The following is a 17,207-nucleotide window of genomic DNA, read 5'->3' as shown; positions in this document are numbered from 1 at the left end:
TGAGACACAATTTCAAGCCCAGCACTAGGAAGGAGAATTGACTTGTTCTGCTGATAGTCTTAATGCAGGCGGGGATATTAGGAAAAATTTTCTTCTCAGAAAGAGCAGTGAAGTATTGGAACAGGCTGTCCAGGGAGGTGGCGGAGGTGTTCAAGAAAAGGGTGGATGTGGCACTGAGGGACATAGTGTAATGGGCTTAGACTGGATGGTATTATGGGTCTTTTCCAACCTTAATACCCTATAGTGAGGCAGTGTGGACACAGCCCTGATAAGCAGTGGCTTTGTGAGCATTTTTTGGGGAAAAAAAAACAACAACAAAGAACACTAACAAAACCATCAGTCAGACATCTGTCCTTTAAATCAGTACCACCACAGTCCAATGAATCCCCATTTTAGAGGCTGGATGATCACAGCTGTCACTTTCAGCAAAGAACCAGTAGCACAACTATTTTTTTCCCTTCTCCTCTTCCAAATAATAATAATTGTTATTATGTGAATAGTAACAACAGGCTTGCTCCTAATTTTCTCTTACAGTGACTTTGTCACTTTAAGGCAGAGTACAACCTAGCTGCTGCCAACATATACAAAAGCCAATGGGAAGTTATTCTTAGAGCCCTGCCCGGCTGTTGCTGCAGGATAACTAGCATCAAATCATGCCTGACAGCCTCAGGATACTGCTGAGCTAGACAGGACACCTATGGCCGGGCTCTGATCTAGACAACAGACAGAACTGTGCTAATACAGGCAAAAAAACCATAATCACATGCTATGTTTGTTAACAGAAAGATTAGGAGAGAGCTGGTGTATACCCACACAAACAGCATTTGCAAGGAGAGACACAAATCCATCTTGCACAGCATACAGACATTTAGCTTAGCATGGAATGAGGTAACACCCAGTGCAGGGCGCTGTGTGCATACGAAATTACATCAAGCATTAACAGCAACAACTGCAGCTCAGGTTGTCTGACATGTTCCACAGCAGGGCTCAGTTTTAAGGTCCTCATTACTTTGACAGTCTTTAACCACTCCGGAGACGATTTCCCCAGCTCAGTGTCGGCCTCAGGCTAACACCTCTGGAGAAAGTTGCATTCAGAATGGCATGGGCAATTGTGAGAACTAAATTAGGAGAAAAGTTTTTGCAAGTTATTAATATTTGCATCTGTGTATGTTTGACCTTGGTTATATTCTTTCCACTGTTCTGCTGAAAAGTTTCCTTACTTTGGAGCAGGTGATAATAACTGGGAGGATGTTGTCAAGAGCATCCTTTGGCCATGCTTCAAAATGTCTACATTTGACAGGTTACAGCATCACATATGAAGAACTGTCTCCCCAGCATGGATCAACCAGCACTTGGGCTATCACCATAGGATGAGTAAAACACACTCAGTATCAGGGATGAAGGGACTAAGCAGGTTTTTCCATTTGCTGTGTCAGCTGGAGGCTGCAGTGGTGCTAAGGAAACTCTTCTGTGTTCCCCGATGAAGTTATGCTGCAGCTCAGTTTAGTTAACCCAACTGGAAACCAACAGTAGAGCATGTTCTGATATAAGGAAAGGAAGGCTGGAAGTGGAGGAGGAAGAGAAAAGTGGGTAGAGATAATTTAGTAAAACGGATATGAGCAGAGAGTGGGACACGTGGGAAGGTTGTGGATTTGCGAGTTCTGTAAGCACTGAAACATCCTCTCTTCATGAATAGAACATTGATCTCACAGCTCCTGATTCCCGTAAGATGGGCTTCCTCCAGCTACTGACACATCCGAGGTCAAATCACTTAGACAAGATTAAAGTTCTGGGGAGAAATTTCCATTTTTGGCGTGTGTGAGAGCTTGGAAAATTTGTATTAAAACAGAAGGTGCATCTATAAGAAACTTAAAGAGAGGGGAGAATAAAAAAGCAGGTGATTGCTGAATTTTATAAAGAGCAATCATAGAATCATAGAATTATTTGAGTTGGATGGAACCCTTACAGGTCATCTAGTCCAACTCCCTGCAATGAACTGCGACATCCACAGATCGATCAGGTTGCTCAAAGCCCCATCCAGCCTGTCCTTGGATGTGTCCAGGGATGGAATCCATTTCCTAACTTTGGACATGGTTTATAGGCAGTACTGGTGGTAGGTGGATGGCTGGACTAGGTGACCTCAGAGGTCTTTTCCAACCTTAGTCATTCTATGACTCTAAGAGACACCTACAAACACTCCAGAGAGACAGAGGTCCAGGGTAGAGAAATCCAGCCCGTCTCTTCATTCCCCAGCTAAGAGCCACTGTGCCACAGCTGCTACTCTGCAAAGCCATGTGTGCAGCACCAAAGTTACCTCCCTTCAAGCTGATTTTTTTCCATTACTGTCTCCTAGGGTGCATGTTTTAGGAACACACACATACCCTAATGGCTCTGGAGCTGTAAATTCCCATCAGTCTTAAACTCATCCACTCTGTGAGCACTCTGCCAACATCAGCAGAATAGGTGCATTACACACTCTGTTGTCATTGTTGAAGCTGCTTTAAATAGTCCAGTGGTGACTGCGCTCAGTGCGTCTGCACAGATGCATCCAGGGTGTCCTGAGATGATACAGAGCAGAGCCCTGCTGCTGGCAGCAAGCCTGCAGAGCTGGTGGGAGGAAGGGAGGAGGCATCTGATCCAGATACTTTGCTGCTAAAGCTCTCTACAGTCTATACATGTGTGTATAAACTCAAACACCGGGAAGAGACACTCTCAGGCTGCCTTCAGAACCAGAACCAAACCTACGAATTCTTTCAATTTGCAAAAGATGGTTTAGGGGTTTGTAGTAACCAAACCTGGGTTATGCTACCCCCCAAGGAAAAGTTTTGTGCTTGCTGAGAGTGCTGCAAGCAGAATGTCACTCCAAACTCTAATTTAATCCAGATCCAAACACCATCTGCGTTATTGTTCTCTGTCTAATGGCACCTGTGTCTGAGGCGAGGGGCATTTGTAACGTGGGAGTGTGGGAAGGCTGTCACTGTTGGTGAAATCCTGCTCATTACGAATGAAGGTCCTAATAACAGGATGTCAGAACTGGAGAAACATTGCAGAGGAGATGCATGGGTGGTGAAAGAGCAAGACCCACTGGGGACTGTTCTCCATGTGCCCTTCTGTACCCCACAATCCATTGCAGAGAACAATCCTGCCCCATTTTCCTCCTCCTCCATCCTTCTCCAGGACAGAGGGAGCTCTAGCAGAAGAGTGAACACATGCATTTTCAGCAGTGCACAAATCCCAGATACTATCAGTCCCATGCATTCCTGCCTTTTTGGGATGCAGACACCATTGCTTTGATCCAGGAGCATCCCACTGATCTCAGAGAGTATCATGTGTGCTCCAGACGAGGATCCTGCATGGCTGGGATGCTCAGATTGGGGCAGCAAGGGAGGCTCAAGAGGCTGCAAATGAATTTTCAAAAGTTGGAGCCTGTAAATAATTTGCTGGGAGAGACAGAGAGAGAAATGCAGTTTGCATTATTGGCAGTGGGATTTGGCTGAATTCAGCTCTGGCTTGCAATGGGTGATGCTGAACTTACTCGGATGGGCATAAGGAACATGCTTTAGTGCCACTTGGGCACTCCTCCTTAACAAAACAAAAGCACAGAGCTAAGGATGGACTGGGACACCTCCCAAAAAGCAGATAGGCCTAATAATCTAATAACTCTTAGCCAGATGGGCCCTTGTGAGGTCAGTGTTAGCAAACACACCGAGGAAATGTAGGAATTGTGTGGACCAAATCGCACTCCACCAAGACCATGGTCATACTTCAATACTATGGATCTGTCAAACTCCTACTTGTCCTCTGCAGTAAAAAAATCCTATCAGAATGAGCCCACAGCTCATAGCTGCAGTCTTTCGCAATGCCCAAGAGCCAGGATCAAAATTGCCACAGCATCCACAGGTGCAAAAGATGCTACCACAATTCACTGGGTTATTAATAACAAGATCTTTCTCCTCAATGGCCATCTGCATCCCATACACCCACACAAATGTAACACTTTAGCAACTAGAACACTCATTTAGTGAAAAAAAATTCCCTCTTTTCTCTGTCTTCAAATCATGCAAAAAAGGTAGCACTCAACAAACAGTTTCCCTGGTAGGACCCATGCAGACTAACACTGTGCCAAGCACCATGACCTCAGAACAGAGGTTTTCCTACAGAAGAAATAAGACAAATGAACCCTTCTTCTCTCCCTGGCTTTCTGTCTACAGCTCCCACACATCACTACCAGCGGGGCTTTAAAACTAAAACAGACTGGGTCTACGTGGCTTGAATTTAGTCTGGAAATTTATCTCTTCTCCTGAAAGCTCTATGTTTGCTTGATCTTCCTGCCTTCCAAGTCCTACAAGTGCCACATGTTGCACAGCTGGATTCCTGACAGAGAAAGAAAACAGGAGGGAAGAGAGAAGAGATTTATATATATATATATATATATATACACACATATATACACACACTTGAACGCAATGGCCAAAGCTTTCAAAAGTTGACTGCAAATTTCAGCAAAACAGTTTCAGATATCCAGGAGACCTACACACAGGCAACACAGAGCTCTTGATCCTCCAAAAATCTGCTCTCTGTAGGCAGAACAGGAAGAAAAAGGACTTGGGAGGCTTGGAAGGTGTTGCTACTGAGAAGATGCTCCTGATCACCTCTTTCAGGGGAGGTTCAAGCTGGATCTTAGGAAAGATTTGTTCTCCAAAAGAGTGGTGAGGCATTGGAACAGGCTGCCCAGGGAGGTGGTGGAGTCACTGTCCTTAGAAGTCTTCAAGAAACGTGGAGATGTGGCACTGAGGGATGTGGTATAGTGGGCATGGTGGGGATGGGCCAACAATTGGACGGTGTGATCTTAATGCTCTTTTCTAACCTTAGTGATTATATGATGCTATGATTCAGAAAAGGTTCTGCAGAAAAGTCTTCAGCAAAGGCTAGACATAAGACAGCTACGAGGAAGAATAGATGTGTGCAACAGTAAGGGAAACACTGGCTCGTAATTCTCAAATTTTTAGTGTGTTAAACCAACCATAAAGCAAAAAAAAACTAAGGAAATGAAAGCTTGTTCATCTGAACATCTGAGCATTTTAAAGAACATGCAACCACAGGAAAGAAAAAAAAAAAAAAAGAAGAAAACTTTTTTTCCTTGAAATCATCATAGAATCATGATAGAATGATTTGAGTTGGAAGAGACCATTAGAGGTCACCCAGTTCAACTCCCCAATGAAGTACTGCACTGTTGCAGCAGGAGTGGGGAAAAAGTCAAAAACAAAGCAAACGAGAGATTCAGTTCAAAAATACGAGAGAAGGTCAGCTTTCTTCTCACCAATTCCCACAGGAATTGAGCATGGTATTTGATATAGGGCAGACATTCGATTCTTTCCTCCACGTAAGCAGGCTGATACATCCACTTCCCACCTCTCCATCCACCTTCCCCATAACACTGCAGCATCACTGCAGGTTTAGGTCCCTTCTGCTGAGCAACTGCTTCAGCAGCAACCTATTAGAATTCAAAATGCATCTCCTCTTAACCCTGAACTGAGAAAGGGGTGATTCTGTCTGTGTTTGAGAATAGACTCCTGCTTCAAGGTGCATGGGTGGCAGTTGCCCATCAGCAAAGAGCAGCAGAGGAGCAGGCTAGAACAACCAGTAACTTGGAGACCACTTGCTCATCATAAAACAAAGCAGCTTCTGCTTTATTTTATAAGGCAAAGGAAAGAGGGAGAGACAGAGGAGGCAACCACCAAATGAAACTGCTGCACAGAATAGCCATGTGTTTCTTTTCAACTCACTATTACAACTTCACATAGCATGCTGTAGTTTTTGTATATCTCCATGCAGATATTGAGTAACCTCAAAATTATCCTTCCCACACACATAGCCAAAAGGAGTGGAGGTACAGCAGGAGAGCATCTTGCATGGACACATGGAGCTGCTCTTGGGGGAAAATGTGGCTTGATGCATCCCATGCATGAGCCAATCAGAGTGATGGAGATGTCTGCAGGAGCATCAGTGTGTGCAAGACCAAGCACTGAGAAAGCAGATTGTCAACAAGTCACAATCTGCTTGGGATCTGCTCCAGGCCCATGGCACCTTGCTGCTGCCCAACTTGAGTGCTCATGGCCAACCTCCAGCCAAACACCTTGGAGGGAGGAGAAGTGGTGCACAACCCCATCCTGTACCCTCTTTGTCACCAGCAGCATCTGCACCTTCTGAAAAACATTAAAGAAACCCAGCTCACAGAAAGCCACATTCCCAGACACAAAGGCTTCTCATAGAATCATTAAGGTTGGAAGAGATCATTAAGATCACATAGTCCAACCTTCGACCCATCACCACCACCACGCCTGCTAAGCTATGTCCCTTTTCCAAGACCACGTTTCTACATACATTTAGAAGATATGGAAGACATAGCTATGTCTATGTGCACATGTGTAGATCTACTCAAAGGATAAAGGAACTTCAAGTCCAAATGAGAGCTGGCAGTGCAGTACAGTGACTCAACCCTGCTGCATACTCCAATGCAGTACAGGGTATCCCATGGGCTCACACAACAAACATGCAGTTTTACACTGGGAAGCAACAAGTTCTCTCTGTTTCCACATGGAATAGGAAAAAGAGAGAGAAATTAGTATAGAGAGGTGGTCACTCTGAGAAGATGCGAGTCCTGTGCCTCGGCTCCCCAGCATGAATGTGGGAAACAAGTCCTACCAGGTCTTATTGTTGCTAGAAAGATCAGCTGGGTTTGAAAAGATGCTAAAAAACCTCAGTTTAGCCCAAATTTTGAAAGGTTTGGGAAGAGTTTTGCAGCTCATCATGTTCTGATTATTTACTTCTCCAAGCTAAGGAGAGATCTACTTGACACACTGCCTCCTGGAGAGGCGGAAACATCAGGCATGCAAAATAAGAAGGAAATCGACTTGATAGCTCCTTTCCCCTCCTTAATGGGTAATACTTTCCTAATTATGCTCGCTTGCCATTTCCTTTTCCTGTTTTATTTGAGACATTATGTAGAGAGAGATTTGTACTGGAAGTCATTACTTTCATTCCTTGGCGTTCCTTTGAGCTGTCTGACTTGCTAAGGCAGGCAAGGACAGAAGTTCCATGATAAAAGAGGAAGAAAAGCTTCCTCAATAGTTCTGAAAGGTGTTCTTTCTCATGTCCATCTCCTGTAATATGCACCTTACCTCTCTCCCCATCCTTTTCCTTCTTCCATTGGGCAGAGAGGTGCAGCACAAAGGATACCCTGCTCTCTCTGTGTCATGATGAGAATCTTAGGTAGGGAGAGTAAGCCAAAAGGCTGCAAAGATACTCCAAGTCCATGACCCAAAGTGAATGCTCCCAGCTGGGGTTCAGGAAGAAACCTGATGGTCTCATAACTGGTGGGATCCAAGGTGGCATCAAGACAACCTTTGGATGATCCCTCTCAAAGCACATCATATCATAACCCAATCCAAGCAGCTGGTGGAGAAAAAGTGATTGTAGAAGCAAACCATGACCACTCTGATCCCACTGCCACAAGGGTAGCCCTACCAAAGGCTTGTATTTGCTGCAGGCAGGGTCCTTCCTTTAGCACAGATCCCTACTAGTGCTATGCTTCATTTCAACCAGAAGTAGGGAGGGGCGGCACACCTAGAAGCAAGGAAAATGTGCTCTTCCTCATTCCAGCATGCTAATGAAAACACACCTTTCTCCACTCACATGCTGCTTGGAGGTGCATCCAGCCACCTGAGAGGTGGAGAAAGCCCATGGGATTGCCAAGGATTCTGGCAGAGGGAGGAATCAGCATTTAGACCCCCCTACATCCCTCTCTCTACTTCCAAGCTGCAGCTGACAAGAAGGCCGCCAAGCTGTGCTCTTGCACCCCAGGTGTTTTTCTCTCTTCTCTGCAGGGAGCTCAGCTTCCAAGAAGGGAAATACAAAGCCCAAGGGGATTGACTTCAAGCAATGAAACAGGCTCTGTAAAGGAAGGTGTTTTATTCCTGCTTGAAGGAATGCTTTAAAGAGCTTCCTTTTGTTTCCTCAAAGGCTGGGAAGGATGTTTCCCAGTCCCAGCCTGGCAGGATGGGGAGGCGGAAAGTGGAGAGAAATTTGGGGGAAACTCAGGAGCTACAACCTGCAAACACCAGCAGAGATTTCCCCAAATTCCGCCTGCAGCATCTTGCACTGGTTCAGCCATTCCTGCATCCCTCCCACCCTGCAGGGGGCTCATCCCTCTGAAGAGCATCTTCAGCAGCAATCAATGGCCCAGAAAGCAACATCTAGAAAACCTATGTTGTTATTTATTTATTTAATCCTTTTTTTTGTCCTTTTCTCTTTTTTGGGGAGGGGAATAGTTGGGCATGTTGGCCACGCATTTTGCCCTCCACCTCCAGGCTACATTGCACCTGCCCTGGATGGAGGCACAAAGCAGCCCCTCTGCTTCCCAGTTCCTTCTCCAATCTTCCAATCCATTCACCTCCTGGCCCCACTGAGCCACCCTTCTGCAGCAAATTCAGCATCCTTAGAACCACTGAAGCATGAAGGATAGAAGGTTTCCTTGCAGAATCACCTCTGCAGTGCTGCCAGCTTTGAGGTGAAGCTGAGAATACAGTTTTGTATCCCTCCTGTACTTCCTATCCGTGCATTCCCCAAACCAATGGATTTATATGAAGACAGCTCTAAGGGGGCCCAGTGCAGGATACCCTGCTGCAGAAGTCAACTGGAGCATTGCTCAGCACCCAGCCTGCAGGAAATACCTGTTCCTACCCTTGTACTTGGAGAAAAGGGAGACACAAAGCAGGACATGTCCCACTCGCAGCTGGAAAGCAATAGCTGGGAAGTACAATTTGCTCTGCTTGGCATCACACAAGCTGCAGAAAGCCCTGGAGCAGCATCTCCCTGCACTGCCTGGCCAGGTGCCCAGCTGCAGGAGGGCTCAGGCAGAGCAGGAGCCCAGGACAGGGGAGCTGGAGGATCTTCCCTGCCTCCCAGTGCAGAGGGATGGGTTTGCAGAGAGGGGAGGACTTCAGCAAACAACAGGGAGCAGCGTATGCAAAGAGATAAGGGAAGGTATTTACCAGGCAATCACTACAAGGTCCTGTGAATATAGTATTTGTGATGGATGAATAGGCATATTATTACAGAACTTAATGCAAACCGGTTGCACCAAATGGCGACATGCGATTACTAGTTGGGAAATAACTAAGCTCATTATAATGAAATGCTTCACTCAAATCCCCCTCCAAAGGATGCATCTGACGGAGGAAGGAACCTGTGACGGGAACATGCAAGGGGATTTGTTTAACCAGATCAGCCTGCTGGGCTGCTAAAGTCTGGCTGGTGGGAAAACACAACCTTCCAACCTATGTGGATGGAGTGGGCAGCACCCCGTATCCAGCACAGGGCTCCTCCTGGCACCACCTCGCCTGTAAGAGATGAAAAGAAGCACCTTTCAATAATAAATAATAATGCTAACTATGTGTTTCTATAGCAACTCATCACCATAGCAGCTAAGCACAGGAGGAGGACTCAGGGCTGATCCTGCCTTCTTCAGGGTGCGGAGGCAATTGCCCCTCTGGGGTTGGCTCAGTTGGTGGAAAAGCTGCAATGGAAACCCAGAACTCATCCTCCAGGTTGTCCCGAGTGCTGCCAAACCCCACATTCATTCAGGAGGACACCACAGAGGAGAGAGGGCAGCCAAAAAGAGGAGATGTCCTGGAACACTTGCAGTTAAAGAGGAGGAAATAAGCATGCAAATCCCCACCCTGACACATGCATCTCAGGTTAACATCTGAAAACACTCCACATCATTGCTCTGCTTTAGCAAGGATTGGAGATGTGTACTGAAAGCTGAAAGAATAGAAGCTTCCCAAAACTGCCCAGAAAGTCACTTTCTTTAAAGCTAAGCAGTCATGCAGACCTCCTCACTGTAATTTGCTTTTGTATCCCCTAGATTACCCAAGAAAGAAAATCTGTGGAAAAACTTTTGAGTAGCCCTGCTACGAGCATGGCTGTGCTCCCAGCTCACCTCTTCTCTCTTCTTTTCCCCCAGCCTAGAGCAGCCCAATGCCACCTCCAAAAGCCTTTTCCCAAAAGTCAGCAGCAGAAGGGGACACCAGCCAGGGTCAGACCTTGGTGGATATTGGCTGTGTACACGATGCTGTTTCTCAGGCTGGTAAGTAAGTTTCCCATCAGAACCTCCCTGGTTTTATCATCTTGTTGACCAAAAGTGAGTCATTTGTAAAGAACATTAGAGCAAACAACTGCGAGATGTTTGGCAGTCATTTCTACCACACCAGGGTGCCCACACTTGGTAGATAGAGAGATTAAGACTTGAAGGACAGGGACCATGGGGCAGCTCTCTGGCAAATCAAAGTCTCCCTTTGGCAAATCAAAGTCTCCCTCTCACAAACTAAAGTCTCCCTCTGACATCCCAGAATAAGTTTTCATAAAGTAAAACAAAGCTGTGTTGCACAGCGAGCACTTGCTATTCCATCAATAGGCAATTGTAACAGGATACACCTCCTTAGTCTCTAAATGAGTTTTATTTCCAGCACTACATTATGGACAAATCCCCAGTCACAAAATAAAAACACAGCACAACAACAAATAAATCCCATTTCACAATCAAATATGCACTAAGTCAAACAGGGCTACATGTGCACAATGAATCCACAATTCTTTTCCCAATTTCCCATCTTTTTTTCAAGGAAGGGAAAAAGAAAAGGAAATGAGGGAAGAGCTGATAGAAGAAATGAAGTGGCAATTTCCCCGTTCAGCTGGGGATCAATATGTGGGCTCTTCATGGTTCCTGATTCAAAGGGCTCAGCTCTCAGTACCCAAGCCCAGATTGATACAACTCCAGTGCTTGACTTAGAAGTACTTCATCTCGGCAAGATATTTTTAATTTAAGCCTTGCTGCTGTTGGGTACAGAGCCATCCAGGGTTTGATTTACTGCTAATTCGTCGCTTCGATTCCTATAACTCTACACTCAGTCACCAAACAGTTTAGTGTGGAGACACTCAGCAGCGCAGCTCTTCATGAATGAGCACCAAGGGGCTGCTGGTGGCCAGCACACATTCCTCACTTCAGATGCAACAACAAGTAAATAAATCACAAGCATTACACGCAGTCTCCAAGTCCAGCATCGCTTCATGATTCCAAAGGAAAACAATACTGAGACAAAAAAAAAAACCAACAAAATTCCACTACCCTCATCTTTCATCCCTTATGTCATGTTTTATGCTGAAGGTGAACCAACAGGGGGGTCAGGGAAACCTGACTGAGCTGTGGGTTTCCCTGTTCAGTGATGGGGAGTTGGACTAGGGGACCTGTAAGGGTCCCTTCCAGCTGAAACCATTCTATGATTCTATGATTTATTTACATGCATTTGATGTGGTATTGGCTGTGAGAGTTCACCAGGCATCAAGATTTATTCCCCTGTCCCTCTGCACAACCTCCAAAGAAGGAGAAGTGTATGAGTATACATCATGCAAATGCCTGTAATGGAAACCTATCCCATATTATCTGCATCAGATCCACACATTCACCCTGTCAGAAGGACAAGGGAGATTCAAGTGCCAGTCAGCTCCTGTAAATTTATAGCATATAGCTTGCTGGGAGAGCCCCAGCAGAGCACTCATGTACGGATAAGGCAGCTGGAAGGGAACTTGGAGGTTAGGCATGAAAGCTGGGAGAGATGGCGACGTGAGGTCTCCCCTCTGGGTCAGCGGTGCAGATCCTGCCTCACTCAACTGTGGTTTTCTTTTATTCCTATAAGAAAGAATATCACCCTCCTGTTTTGGGGGTCAGGATTTCTGTTTTCATGGCATGTGAGATTTAAGACACACTCATCGGCAGCATGGCCTGGATTTTGCAGAGTTTGCAGATGACCTCTCTCTTTCTAGAGAAATCATGGAATCATTAACGTTGGAAAAGACCACTAAGATCATCTAGTCCAATCTCCAAAAGAAGTAGAAAGCTACTTGTTGATACGCACCATGGTGGGGATGGAGGTTTCAGCCCAATTCATGATCCTGCTCAAGCGTTCAGGCACTCCAGTCCCAACCACTGGGTGTCTTCTAAAGATATTAGCATTTGAAATGGAAACAGTTGAGAATGCCATAACTTCAGCAAAGAATTAGCTTCTTCCATGGGAACAATGCTCTGCAAATAGCCTTTGAAAATCAAGCTTGACGCCAATGAAACGTGGAGCATGCATGAGAGATGTCTGAAATAAGATGGCCATCGGATTTCCAAGGCAAAAGATATCCATTCAACCTGATCTAGTTATCTCCATTCATTGCAGGGGAGTTGGACTAGGTAGCCTTTAAGGATCCTTTCCAACTGGAACAATTTGATGATTCTACAGATTAGAGCTACCCAAAATGAGATGACCATTGGGTTTCCAAGGCAAACGATACCCATTCAAAGTTACAGGACAGATACCAACCACACTGGCTCCAATTGCTGATGCAGGATACAGTCTTGGAAACCCTAATCTGGTGTAGCATATTATGCGATATCATAGAATCATAGAATTATAGAATTATAGAATTATAGAATCAATGGCTTGGGTTGGAAGGGACTTCAAGGATCATCAAGCTCCAAACCCCCAGCCGAGGCAAAGCTGCCAACCTCCACATTTAATACCAGACCAGGCTGCCCAGGGCCCTATCCAACCTGGCCTTGAACACCTCCAGGGACGGGGCATCCACAGCTTGTCTGGGCAGCTTGTTCCAGCACCTCAACACTCTCATAATAAAGAAATTCCTCCAGATATGACCAAGCAAAGAAAAAACAAACTTGACAAAACACATACTAATGAAAAACAAAGAAAGCCAGACAGTTCTAGTGGGATGAATCAAGAAACCACCACAAAGAGGAATTGCCAGTTCCAGAAAATCACCATGCAGACTGTCAGCATCACAACACACCTCATTTTTGCAATGATTGCCCCATTTCCAAGGGTTATTAAAAACACTTTACACACAATTTCAAACATGGAAACCAAAATTCATGGGAGCACAGCTGCCCCATGGCCCATGTGCTCACCCAGGATGAACTTTTCTCATTTTTAAGCATCTATCTGTCATCTGAACTGCAAAAATTTCAGTTTTAACAATGTCTTGTTCTGACCATGCATTACTTTTGGCTGTTGAAGCACAGGCTCAAGGGCAGAAGACCACTCACTGTCCTCACATCAAGGACTGTTAGGGGTTCAGTCTGTATTTCATGGTAGTGAGTAAGGAGTCCCACCAGTAAATGGGGCTCAGGCAGAGCCTCCTGCCTCTCTGTGCCTCAGTTTCCCTTTTTTTTTTCTTTTTTGCAGAGAAATGAGTGAAAAACATCTGGAGAGCCCTGTGTATGTATTTCTGCTTCGTGTTGTTAGGATCTTTTTTTTTTTTAATTAAATATAGACTTCTTGAGAACTCCAACCTAAGGGATATAAAAGTGCTTTTCAGCCTGAAGACAGCCATGCATGGAAGCACGCCCACCACTAACATCCTGCAGCAAGTCAGCGGTGTTGCCCGGACTCAGCGCAGACGGGAAGTCTCGTAGCCTTGGGCGCCTGGAGGGGCTGATGTCCATTAACGGAGCCTTGCAAGCCATAAGGAAGGAGTAAGAAAGAGCCCTCTGAAGCCTCTGTTCAACTCTGGTGGGAAGCAGAAAGAGCTTTTATTTTATCTTATTTCTTAAGCACCAAGACATTGGAGGGTTTTACAATGGGAACCAATCCAAATACCCCCAAATAATGTGTTCTTAGCTGGGGAGGGGCAGGACATGAGACTTTGGAAATCCATCACTGCTGCAGTGCAGGGTGACGCTAGGTTTCAGTTGCCATCAGCAATGTGAGATTTCACTTCACAGGGGTATTGTGACAAATAAACCAAGAAGAGCCAAGAGATTCCGAGGAGAGATGATCATAGGAAAGTCACCGTGCCTGAAAATGTCTACACACAAAGCCAAGCCACAAACTTTGGCACTGCTAGCTCCAAAACTCAAAAGCTCTACCTCTAGCACCCTCCCAATGCAAGATCCCAATGCGCTAGTGAGTAGAACACAAGCTCACCATGCCAGCATCATTCTCTGCTTTTTAGGAAGATTTTCAGAGTTCCCTTCCAAATAAGAAATTAATTCCTACGCAGTGTTAACCCTCAATACACCTGAGCATCCTAAGACCTTGCAAAGCTTTTCATCCTCGGGCTCACAAGCGCTCAAATCAAAGCTCGGCACTCCACGAAGGAAGCAGGTTGCATTGCATTGCATGAAGGAAATCGGGAGACAAAGCAATTCAGGAAAAGGAGAAAGGCAGTACAAAAGGGGCACCAGCATCCCTCCTCCTCTCCCCTCCTCTCTGCCTTCCTGCTGCCCCCCGGGATCTGCCTGCTGAAACTGCTGCCTCCCCGGCTTCGCTGTGCCGCAGCCACAGGGCTGTCTAGCACTGCGAACACAGCAAGGCAGGCTGGCAGGTGAAAGCTTGGATATTTCCTCTCCCAGTGGAGAAGTTCAGCATCTCTCCTAGGATTCACGCTAGCACTCAGCCCTCCGCTGGCCAGGCTCACTGATTTAACGGCAGCCTTCAGCGCCTACCAGGCAGCAACGTTCATCAAGCGAAAGCTTCCCAACAGCACTGTGATTGATCATCAGGCTGTATTCTAAAACACCCGTCTTGGATATAAACAACGCTTAGATCATGCAGCTGTCATCTATTTTGCATCGTATCGAGATCGCCGGGCGCCACGCGTGGAAGAAGGGATGGGAAGGAAAAGGCTCGGAGTGGTCCTCCAGGAAAGGAGACACCCCCCCCGAGGATGGGTCTGGGCAGGGGAGGGAAGAAAATCCCCGACTTTCCTGATGGGGTTGCGTGTTGCAACCTGGCTGCGCACGGAAAGCAGGCACACATCTGTTGCTCTGCTTGAAGCCTGGCTCCGGCAAAGGGTCCCATGCACAAACAAACAAACACACACTGAAAGCGAGGCTCTCATCCCTGAAACCTTAAAGCAGTGGCTCAGCCAGGGGGAGGAAGCACCTAATCTCACAACGGGAGGCACACGCTGTAATTAAAATCACAGAGACCCCATGCTCCAGCAGTCCCACCCGCTCGCGGATTTAAGCAGCTCCTATAATTAAGACCCAGGTGAAGCAGAAGGCGGATAAAGAAGTTAGCATGCTTTATGCCTTCTGAAATATTTGTGCACGCTCAAGATAAGACCCCAGAAGGCTGCAAAAAATCCCCTCACACCGTCATTGTTCCCCTGGAATGGGAGCATCCCCGGCAGCCCAGGTCCAAACCTCCCTCCCTCTGTCACTCTACCCTGGACCTGAGCACCCTCGCCCTCCCCAAAAACCTCGCATCCCGATGTCGGAAGGAAGTCATGAAAAATCAGGTGTGTTTCCAGCGATCTGCCTGGCACGGCTGGAGGGCGAAGCAGAGCAGACGTGGGGTGGGAGTTTAGAGGGAGAGGAGCGCGGCCGCGAGCTTCCCACCTGGTCCACGAAGGCAAATCCTTTGGGTCCGACGTGGTGAAGGCTGAGTCCCTACCCAGAGCCAGAAGCAGATGGGGCCCCAGGAGGAGGGCTTTCTCTGGGCTGGGGATGGAGCAGCCACATGCAGCCGCTCCAAACCCAAACAGCACTTAGCCCTGCTGGGGCTGAGCAAGTGGGTTTGTTTATCTGGGAGGAACTCATCTGCTGCCGGAGTATTATATTTCCACCAAAACCATGTGCAGCTCGGTGTTTAGATCACTTCTCCTTGTCTACATCATTTAGGGGCATATGTCTGATAAACGGAGAGCATCAATACGCAGGTTTCGGTTGCAGCACACACACACACATGCACGGAGGGAAGGGAGGGTTTATCAGCACCGATTCCGCAGCCGGGATTTAGGCAGCCAAAGTCCCCAGCACCTCGCAGGGAGGGAAATGATGGGGGTCACCCCCTTCTCGCTCAGGTGTTTCCCACCGGGGGTGGCCCCTGTCCCCATCGGTCACCCGGGAGGATCCGATCTTCCCTGAGAAAAGGGCTCTGCCTCCAGCTGCAGCCTCGTCGGGAAAAGTTTGCAAATGCCTCCAGCCCGGAGGAGGCAATGGGGCACGGAGGGAGGGAAATAACCCCCCCGGGAGGAGGAAAACCGCTGCCGGGAGTAGCCAGGAGCTGCGACGCCGGAGCTCGTTCCTTCGGGGAGAAAAGTTGAGCTTTGTGCAAAGGGAGAAAAAACACCGAGGACGCGGGTGTGGAGGCGGGGGGGTGGGGGTGGGGGGACAGCGGGCAACGCGTTCCCTTCGCTCTGAGGGTGCGGAGGATTGAGAATCCTGGGGGCTCCCCGCCGCGACCCCTCCAGCATCCTTCCCAGCCCGGAGGGGCCGTGCCCAGCAGCCCCTGGTTCAGCCCCGCTCCTCGCGGGGGGTCCCTGCCCGCCGGCCCTGACCCCCTTCCCACGGCCCTATAGGTGGGGAGAGGCGGTGGGGTTTCCCCTCGAGGCCCCCCCCCAGCCGTTCCAGGTACATAGGGCAGGTACCGCTGCAGCCCCTCCCGGGGCATCCTCCCCTCCGATCCCCGCTGCCCGAGCAGGGCGGGAGGTTCCTTACCTGGGAAAGCTCCTCGCTTGCTTTTGGGTGGGTTTATATATATAAATATATATATTATTCTTTTTCCCCTCTCCTTTCCCCCCACTTCAGTCTTCAGAGCAGGCGCCGCATTGACACTGCAGATGGTCTCTGTGTGTGTGTGTGTGTGTGTGTGTGTGCGTGTGCGTGTGTCTCTCTCCAATCCCAAATACTCCACGGAGGCGGAACACGGAGGAGCCCCTCTCTCTGCACTGGGCAAACCGTGTCTGGCTCGCCCAGAGAAGCGGGGGGGGAACACAGCTCCAGTTTTCACTCCCCCCCCCCCCCCAACCCTCCTTCCACACTACACCCTCCTTCTCTTCCCCAAATCGCCCCCCTCCCACCTCCTCCTCCTCCTCCTCCAGCCTTTAAATCAGCGAGGGAGAGGGGGAGGGGGGGCGAAGAGGGGAGGAGGACGAGCAGTCGAGCAGAGCGGGCGGGGGATGCGCTACGGGGCCATACCCGGCTCCGCTCCGCGCTCCGCGGCCGCCGCACCGCTGTCCGCCCGCCGGGGAGGGCTCGCACTGCGGCTGTCTCGCCAGCCCTTCCTCCCTCCCCAGCCCTCCTCCTCTCCAATGGTGGCTGAGGAGCGGGCTTTGACACCCGAGGCTCTTTTGCAAAC

At 48.0% G+C, this 17,207-nt stretch overlaps 1 protein-coding gene across 2 annotated transcripts in view; it reads right to left on the bottom strand.

The window, feature by feature from the left end:
- The window catches only part of PLXNA4 (plexin A4), a 441,339-nt gene extending 424,463 nt beyond the window's left edge, over window positions 1-16,876 (bottom strand). The window contains exons 1-2 of one of the 2 annotated variants that reach the window (XM_085213222.1): window positions 16,568-16,876; window positions 15,467-16,154 (exon numbers count right to left, since the gene is read on the bottom strand). The gene's annotated coding sequence lies outside the window, so the exon portion shown is untranslated. The remainder of the gene's footprint in view (window positions 1-15,466; window positions 16,155-16,567) is intronic. The other variant, XM_085213155.1, reaches the window with a different exon arrangement.
- Between the last annotated feature and the right edge of the window lie 331 nt (window positions 16,877-17,207).

The sequence above is a fragment of the Meleagris gallopavo genome, chromosome 1, assembly GCF_905368555.1.
Source record: "Meleagris gallopavo chromosome 1, MGAL_WU_HG_1.1, whole genome shotgun sequence".
Classification (NCBI taxonomy): Eukaryota; Metazoa; Chordata; class Aves; order Galliformes; family Phasianidae; genus Meleagris; species Meleagris gallopavo.
This window is presented reverse-complemented; position numbering and strand designations above follow the sequence as displayed.